This window comes from Borostomias antarcticus (assembly GCF_949987555.1).
Source record: "Borostomias antarcticus genome assembly, chromosome: 22".
NCBI lineage: Eukaryota > Metazoa > Chordata > Actinopteri > Stomiiformes > Stomiidae > Borostomias > Borostomias antarcticus.
Window position 1 is genome coordinate 14973675 of NC_140255.1, and position 10099 is coordinate 14983773.

Here is a 10099-nt window from a genome sequence, read left to right on the forward strand (position 1 = left end):
TGTGAGCTCTCTATCTAGATTTACAGCCGCATACCGCTAACCTGAGATGGAAGATATTCATATATTTAAAAAATCTTACCAGCTGTAAATTATTCTTAAACAGCGTGGTACTGTAGTTATATGGGGTGTATTGCCTCACAGCTCTGCTTTTTTTCTCTTTTTTTCTGAGTAGCTCATAGAGAATAGAGTACCCTACTGTACTATGTGTTGGACGGGAATATTTCCCTATGTGTGTTTTGGCAAAGCCCCAAGTCCTCAGCAAAGCCCTATCACACAATTAATCAGTGAGCTGAGCCCAGAGTGTCAACATCATTTGTCATCAGTGATTCATTGCAGTCACTCTTAAGACGGGGTGCAAGGACGTTGCTGACAGAAGTGCTGTAAAAAAAATCTGCCAGAACTTTCCCCCAGTAAACGAATGCATTTTGACACTCCTATCAGTGGCACTGTGGCCTCTTCAGAGCAGACAGCGGAAGCTAATCCTGGGCCCTGGCATTCCTGTTGGCTTCTCGGGACACACTTGTCAGCTCCCAGAGGTGCCGATGGCTGGCTGTCAGAGCCACTTCAGGCGGCTGCACGGAAGGCCGACAGGCTCCACAGCCCGCGCGTGTGATCCTCCCGGTGTAGTACAATGGAAAAGCTTAATCATGGCTTATCGGCCCCATGTCCACATCTCATGACGTTATGCTCCAACAACATAGTGTGCTATTTCAGGGACTCAAACTGCTGTTTAGTCATTATGCGTGTAGTAGCCTTAGTTGCTGTTGTCAAATTCATCACAAACCTCTTTTAAGAAACAATGATTTACATAGAAATACAGTATTGCACATGGCAGAAATACAAGATTACTACAGTACAGTACAGGAGATCAAATTTAAGTAAAATGTTGCTTGTGTGGATAACAAAACAAAGCTAGATGTGATGTTAACTGAGAGGCAGCTGGTACAGTATGTAGAAAAGAGGATGCCTCATGTCAGGCTCCTTTTCATAGTGTTTATGGCAGTAGAGTATGCTGTGAAGTCAGCACTCTGCAAATGAAGGGAGGCATTATTCAGAGTAAATGCATTATCCATGAGTAGACATACTGTAAATGACTAAATAAAACTGTTAAGCAGGCAACCAATGGGGGCCAATAAGATTAATAGCAGGCATCCCGGCTTCAAGATGGGATTTATTTTCTATTTTATTTCTTCTTTAATGACTAGCTGTGAGCACCACTGTTAATGTATGGCTCATGTCTCCAGATTGCCAGTGACTAATGAGGATTCAAAATGGCTGTTATCTACATTAATGTATTTTCATTTGAAAAGTCAATACTGTCTAAGAGACATATTCTAGTGAGAGCAAGCTTAGGTAAGGTAATCAGTTATCAACTGTTCAATTAGAAGTGTTTTGGAAAGTACTCCTGTCGAACATAAGGTAAAGATATTATGCACTCTATGGGAAACACAGTGGGGAATGGCATTATGTATATATTAATGAATTCCCAGCGCTGCTTGTATTAGTCTTTCGGATAAGTGCAAGGTTTTTTAATTTCATTTGTCACCTACGCCCACTTAACTTTCATCAGTATATTTATCATCGCACCGACTACATCTAAATTATTAAAAGCTTAAGGGTGTAGACTCTGGGAATGTGTTGTCCCCTATTTTCTTTACCCAGAATCAATGTTATACATTAGTGGGATAAATTAAGTAATACTTTACCTGGGCATGTTGCTGGCTGCAGTGGGTTTACTCTGTAGGATGTACGTATATTCTTAGTGCAGGGCTCCCCAAAGGCCTGGTAGCAAAATAAGAAGATAACTCATTTTAATGAAAGAGTCCAGCTTAGTAATGACTGCAATGATTCATATATTAGTAAAGGAAATCAATTCCACATAAGCTAAGAGCAGAGCCAGGGTCTTTTGGAGTCTTAAATCTCAACATCAGATTAGAAACACTGCTCTGTATACTGTATTATATTAAGTATGGCATTTGTCAATTGATGTACAGAAAAAGACAGATTGATTCTATTCCTGAAGTGAAACTGCTATATTCAGATAAAACATTGCCTACAATAACTGGTACACTGAGAACATTTGCGGTGCATGCCGTATAGGTGTTGCTTTACCATCCTACTGAGACTCAATTGTTCTCTCCATCAGTGATTTAGTGCTGGAACACCTAGCAAAATGGCACCCATGAGGGAACCTGATTTCCTTGTTTGCCAACCATCTTTTATACCTGTCCAGGACGACCATGGATGGACCACTTAAAAGCATCCCAGAGAAATTATTAAAGAAACTGTCCACAGCCTGTATAGACTGCATGGGTAGTATTCTTGATAATGACAAAGGGACATTTTTAAAGATGACAGATCATTTAGCAATAGCACATTTATGATAATTCTTCCATTTCAATACAACTTCAGGTAGGCTACTGTCTTCAGTCCACTATTTGGACATGAACATCAGATAGTTCTTAGTTGACCTGCCACTAGAAGCCAGCTCAATTTGACATTTATATTGCTCATATGCCAGAAAATAACAACAGTAACATATTGTAACTCTAGTTCTATGAGTAGAGCATAGCCCCACAGGAATAGCTCTACTGGCTAGTGAAACCTAGCCAGCTACAACTGACTGAAGAAAAAAAAAACATACAAGCAACTGTGTCCAACTAGGTCTGGTGCACCACTGTATAAGCGGGATTCGCCTGCACAACTGCTCCTAGCCGACATTTTCAGCCAGCAGACTGGGTTCAGCAAAGTCTGCGCCTTGTGGGGCTAAGCTCCACTCATAGAGCTAGTTACAATACTGTACGTAACCGTCGTTCTATTTCATGGAGATCCTCCCCACAGGGCGAGCTCCTATTGGCTTTTTTTTTTTTACTTCACTGCCTTAAAGGACAATGCTCGTTTTTGACAACCTGGACCTTATTTCCGACATATTATAAGACGTTTGACTCACCGAGATCACTTTGGTGTAATTCGGAGGCATGTAGAAGAAATTTAAAATCCAGCGCGAGCCAGTATATCCATGTAATGGCGGTGGTGGGGGCACCGAGAATGCAGTTTCTAAAAATCTATTTTCTGCGCGAAACCGTTGTTTTCATCAATCTGTCTTTATGAATCGCTAGTTGTGCTTACATAGAGCATAGGCCTGTTGTGGTTGTTCACATGCCTCAGTAATATGATCTTTAGAAACTTCTTTCGAAACGAAATAGCTTCCCCACTTGCTCCAGCACGCATGCGCACAGCACAGTCGTTGCTCCAGCACGCTGTGCGCATGAAAATGAAAATAAAGATCTCGGAATTAGGAGATCTTATCTCGTAATTAGGAGATATTTTCTCATAATTAGGAGATCTTATCTCGTAATTAGGAGATCTTTTCTCGTAATTAGGAGATCTTTTCTCGTAATTAGGAGATCTTATCTTGTAATTAGGAGATATGGATCTCGTAATTAGGAGATAAGGCATCCATTTTCTTGTGTGAACGCAATGCGCTTTCGTACAATAAGTATATACAAGTAAAATATAAAAATTATACAATTGCTCACACACATGCACACACACACGCACTCACACACACACACATTATGCCTACATATGCACCAATATGCATCAATGCTTTAAAGGTCCCCTATTATGCTCATGCTATAAACGAAATTATCTTGGTCTCAGGGGTCCCCAAAACATGTCTTTGAATATGTTTGTTGAAAATACCACTCAGCTTAAGCGTTCTAGCATGACTCTCTACCACTCTGATTCAGTCCTGTTCTGGACAAACCTTTTCATATGTAATTTTAATGGAATGAGCTGCTGCTCCCCACCGCCACTCTGTCCATGCCACCAGAAGTTCAAACAATGCAAATGTAGCAGGACGTTTCTGAGTGGCTAGTTAACAATATTGATCAAATGTAGCAGGACGTTTCTGAGTTGCTAGTTAACAATTTATTCTGAATTTGGCTGCCCACAAAGAAAACTGACTGAGTCTTCTTATTTCAGTTTTTATGTTAGTAGGCCCATCAGAGACTCAAATGTATATGTGCACAAGCGCTGAAAAAGGGAATTTTTCATAATAGGGGACCTTTAATCGGATGCAGTGGGTCATGGTGCAGCCGTGGTTGAAGAGTAAGCAGGTGTAACCCAACCTGTTAATGAGACATGCTCATGTCTGAGGAACCTGAAAAGCTTCTCATGATGCAGACTCTGCACTGACAACATGCTGTCCAACCACCTCCAGAGCCTGCTCTGTGATGTAGCCATGAAGCTGACATTGGTGATCTGGGATCAGCAAACAGCTTTCACTGAGAAAACTTAACAAATGACCTACTGTAACAGTACATCCTTTACCAGAAATATATATTGTAGCATTTAGAATTGGATTACTGAGCCTCCTTCTTTGTCAGTCAATAACGAGACGATTGGTTGGCAGTAGTGTATCTTGTTAACCGGGACACTGTCACAGTTGACATTTATCATAGCTCCAGGGACAAGATCTTCTAGCCAAACATCACATCACTGAATCATTAAATGTGGGGGGCTTGGCTTCAGCTTCTTTCTCTCAGAGGCATCAACACAATGGTTCTCATGCTGAAGTGACTAGCTTCTTTGTTTAAACTAGGACATGCTGCACTGAGAGAGAGGAATAATATACTTGAGGGTTGGCAAAACAATGGGTGCTGCATTAACAAGCAGATTATTTTCTGCATTTGATATAAATACCACTGACAATTCCCAGAGATGCGTTTCTAAAAAGATTATGATCATTTGTTTTCTCCTGAGAGGGTTGTGCATACAGTGCTGACTGGTTCCTACTCTGATTGGACAAATCTTGTATCTATTTCAAGTAGTTTCATAAGAGTTCTGACACCTGCTCCTCTGATAGCATTCAGCAGTCACACACCCAGAATCCCATGCACTATTACACCTCTTCTTATTACCAGGAAGCAAAACGTTGACCTTCTGTTTATGAATTGACATATAACTGCTGAGTCAATTTTTTTAAGACACTTACGCTTTGAAAATTACTTAAAACTGAGGTCCATTTGTAGATAAAGGAATTTAGTATTTGTGTTGCCTACACTCTCAAAGAGCTTTCCTCTTTTACTCTGTAAACTGGAAGCAAACACGGTGTTCAATAAAAACGCTGCACTGCCCCTCTGTGTAGAAAAAAAAATCAATAGCAAGAGGACAAAGAACCTATAGTCATCACTTAATTCTCTTATCGCTGTGATTTAAGGGACAAGGAGGATGTTAAATAACTGTAAATCCTTATCTTTGACTTTGTGGGTGGTTTATGGCCATTTCAACAGCAGTTCAGAGACAGGATGTCTATACCTTCTGCGGGATGCACGATTTATAGCTTTATTACTCTTTGTCTAAAAGAGCGGAGAAACTATATAATTGAAAGAAAAGATAGCGGCCAGTGGCCCGCGGAGCCAGGGGGGTGTAGGGGAATCCAGTATCATCATTGCGGGAGACATATCATGGTGACAGCTTTATGGCTAAAGAGCTAGCCCTCTATTTTTGGGCCCCTCTTTATGAAATGAACGAGATCCAATTTTCTGATTCATCTGCAGACTGTCCTGGCTGAGTTTTAGCATTCCTGTGCCCGCCCCCACCCCTCATGAGCCTAGAGGTCATCGGGGGGACGGGGGACTGTAGGCTCCCAATCGGAGTCATGAGTTTGTGCTCGCACTGTAACAGGCCCTCCTCATATTTTTTGTCTCCAGTGACGACTGGCTTATTGTTCTCCATGATAAGGCTACAATGTACACGCTGGGATGGGAATTAGGAAAGATGTAAGTCACAGAGAAATTGGGTGACAGCAGATCAATAGGTAGTTGCAGGTTTCTGGTGAGCCCTGAGGGACCATTAGTGAGGAGAATCCTTTGTCTAATGGCCAACGCCTGGTGGCTGTGAAAGTAAGTAGCTGCTCTAGAGGGAATGAACTGTGTAAAGCAGATATACCATGGCTGCAGAAGAACAAAGACAGCCCAAGGTAATAGAGATCACGAGGACAAGTCATAACTAGATAGCCAGACAGCAGTCTGGGAGAGGCTACACACAGTACATGTTTTATAAAGTCAAAAGTCAAACTTTCTTTGTGTATCTGTGAACCAGTGTGTTCCTACAGGATGTAGATGAGTGTTTCATGTGCTGTGTGGACTAATAGGAAGCCTGGCAGCTCTACACTGATGCAGGAGAATGGAAATGCATTAACCCGAATCTGCAGGCTGTTCACAATGATTACACAGAGCATGTGACAACCCCAATAAAAGAGATTCCCCCATGAGCTCTTAAAGCAAATGCATATTGTGGCCATCACTGCTAGACTCTCTCCCATCACCGCTAACACCGCTCCACACAGATAATTTGTTGTTGCATTGCATTACTACTACTCCATAACTACACAGTAGCCCACAGCTGAGCAAGCAATGTGCCAACGAAAACCAAAGATATTAATTAGTATATTATGAAGCCAGCATGTGCATTTTCACAATTAATAAATTCCACCCCATCGAGCTGTGATTCAATTATGAATTATGTACACGGTTGCCATGAATCATCTATGCATTTTATTAGCTAAATGGGGGAACAGAATGTAGGCATATGACAATGATTTGAATTAACACTTCCCAAATGTAGACAGCAGAAGTAAGAGATTACTTAGTGAGCAATCAAAACTGCACACAGGGTTCATTGCTAATGGCAAAACACATTTCAGATTACATATGAATAATTGACAAATAAAGCTGAAGGGTTGTTAAAGAGCCCGGCTTACTTTTAAATCCCTAGTCTACAGCCTAGGCCTACTGTGTACTGTAGACAGTACTCCAAGTATCACAATGTATATTCCAAGTATCACAATGTAAATTAAACAAGTCTTAGTCACACAGTATTCAGTATATAACATATTTAGAAAAACGCTATATGACGGCCACAATATCTCTCCCTTTATGTGAAATGCACCAGAGTTTAAGATATCTACCTCATCAACACAAGATTTTTTCTCTCTCTTTGTGTCACGATGATGTAGTACTGGGAACAAGGAGTATTTTTAGTTTGAAGAGGGCTGTCAAATCAAACTGTCAGGCTGTGCTTTCTGATGGAGTTGTATCGTCCGCTCATCTGTCAATCAAGGGGAAAGACTGCTGCCAAAGTCAAATTCAAGAGCTGAAGCGAGCGGAGTTATAAAAAGCTAACGTTTCCCAGTCTGGGGAGGCAGAGATATCTGAAGGGCATAGTTAAACACTTAATGAGTCCTCCGAAATACCCCGGTAACAGATAATGGCAGATGATAATAACCTTAAAGGAGTAGTAAAGGGAAATTAATGTTTAGCCCTGTTTTAAGGTTACTTATGATCATATACAAATGGTTCAGATCAAAAAGTTGACAAAACTTGCACTTTTGAGAAAGTCTTAGTCTGATAATTGCTCTACCACCGTTTAGGTCATAGGCCTACAATGGATGTGGGTGGGCACCGTGAAAAATCATTCAAAAACATGTTAAACTCTCAATTTCAAAGACAAGAAGCTCACCTGGGTATCCGTTGGTGTTCAGACATCAAAGTATGAATCCTGTAGGGTTTTATTGATCATTTTATGAAATCCATTGACTTGTATTGATGTGACCGTTGTTGTTCTTGTCTTTGAAATTGAAAGTTTAACATGTTTTTTGAATGATTTTTCACAGTGCCCACCCACATCCATTGTATGACCAAAACGGTGGTAGAGCAATTATCAGACTTTCTCAAAAGTGCTAGTTTTGTCAACTTTTTGATCTGAACCATTGTATATGATCATAAGTAACCTTAAAACAGGGCTAAACATGATCATCCCTTTACTACTCCTTTAACGCTAGGCTACAAATTATAATTTATGGCACACCACACATGTAGGCTAGTACAGCACACCCCAACACCACCACACATATAGTCCTGTATGAACATATGAAGATCATAACAGCAGTATGCAATTCCTCAAGTTCCCAGACACAGATAGAGTAATGCATAGTCTCCGGATCATGGTGTGATTTGTTAATACTGTGTTTACTCACTTAAGAGGGGTGCCCCTGGGCAGGCTCCTTGCCTCACTGGGCCAGCACTGAGCTCCCTAGGCCCAGGGAGAGATGCTCAACCCTCCCCTACTGTCCAGAGTCTTTGGTAACCAGCAGCAGCTGCAGCTCTGGGGCCAGACCTGGGAACTGGACCACATCTCTGAGAGAGTGCGTCTGATGGGCCAGCCAGCTAATCATCAGTCTGAAGAACGCCGCTCCAGTCAAAATGTTGCCAGGTTTGTCTTTGTACAGTATATGGGAGGAAAAACTACTCCATGTGTTTTATCATTGTTCAATGTGAACAGCAATACCAGATGAAATTGACAGACTTTTGAAATGAGCATCACGTTCATTATGAGCTGAGTTTGATATTGGGCTGTCGTCGCTGACAGGCTCTGATAAAAACCCATCTGACCCACGACTATTTACAATGTGAGTCAGTGAGTGAGGCCACCTAGCCTTGAGGGCCTGCTCTGGTAGTTCTGTGTGCTCAGCTCTGTATCCACTAAGACACTGACACTCTTTGGTGCCCTCTAGTGGTTCCACCTGTCAGTAGGTTCCTCTGCGTGGTCTCTACCTACTGCAATAGCCTGTAATTCGGTGACTTCACACAGACATAAGACCTAGATTAAGATAATCATCAAAACTTCAAACAAAAACAGTAAATAAACAAACAAATAAATGGGGTGTGGGAATCATTAATCATGATAATTAACAAGATATTTGACACTTTACTATGAGTTGAAGGTGGCTTATTGGCCTTTACCAAACGAATTATGCAGCCAATTTAACGAAAGCTAAGCGTTTTAACGTGGATTCAACTTTTCGTTCTATTTGAATGCCTGGCTGCAAGGTTGCCCTTTCCCCTGAAGTCAATTAGCCTACCCATAGCTTCCCTCTGACATCATGGCTTTATAACACAAGCTGCTCTTGACCTTATGTCCGTGTGTCTTAAGCAGATGAAAGAGACACATATCCTCATGACTGGCTTAACAGCTGATATGGTGTGCGTGGAGTATTACAGGGAGCCCTGTGACATCCACACACACACACGCCCACCCCTACCATCCATTCCCCACCTTGCCTGGGTCTGGGTGCATGACAACAGTATCGCACAGCCTGTCTGGAGACCAAAGGCCTGAGGACAGGGCTGCTTTTTCTCTCCTGGATCAGCCCCCATGGGCCTGTTTATCAACACAAAATGGACTCACAGTGCCACAGAGCAAGGACTTCCACTCGTATGGTTCTCAGAGCCTTATTTGTGGCACAAGTACCATTGTATTATTGTTACAGTATGTTACAACAATAGGATCAGAACATTTCTCTAACATCTGACGGTGATAGTGTACATGTTACAGAAAACAGTCAATAACAATGTTTTGATTACAAAAGTACGTGCTGCTGGGATTAAATTGTTGGAGCAATTATTTACCGTAACAGGGCTTGGGAAAATGTAGTCCCAGACACGACCATCTTGTTTCTACACAGGTGTATCTATTCTCTGATTGCATAGGATTCTATGCAGTAGAGCCAATCATACAAATATATACACCTGTGTAGAAACAAGATGGTCGTGTCTGGGACTACATTTTCCCGAGCCCTATTAAGTTAAACTTCAGATTGGGTTCATACTGTATCTCCGATATTAGAGCTGCATCACCCTGACAATACTGCCCCTCTCTGTATGAAAATATGTATCACATGTTGCTTTAATATCCCCGACTGGTACGTCGACAATTGCGTCGTTGACAAGCTGCATTTACGTCGTTTGCATGCGGTGAGTGTGTTTTGGTAATCTTATCTATCCTATCCAACTTAATCTTTATCTTTTAGTCTGTAAAGTGCGTCACTGCGTCTAGATTTGATCTAGGTAATATTGATCAACCGGTTTGCAAACAAAACTAAACAAATTTGTTTATTCTTTATTTATAAGGTTTACTTATATATTATAACCTTGATGAACGTTTGAAATTATGTTAAAATATAAACCGGATAGCTGCTACATTAACTATAAAACTACCCCTGTAAAAAAAAAAAAAAAAAAGCAATTCATGG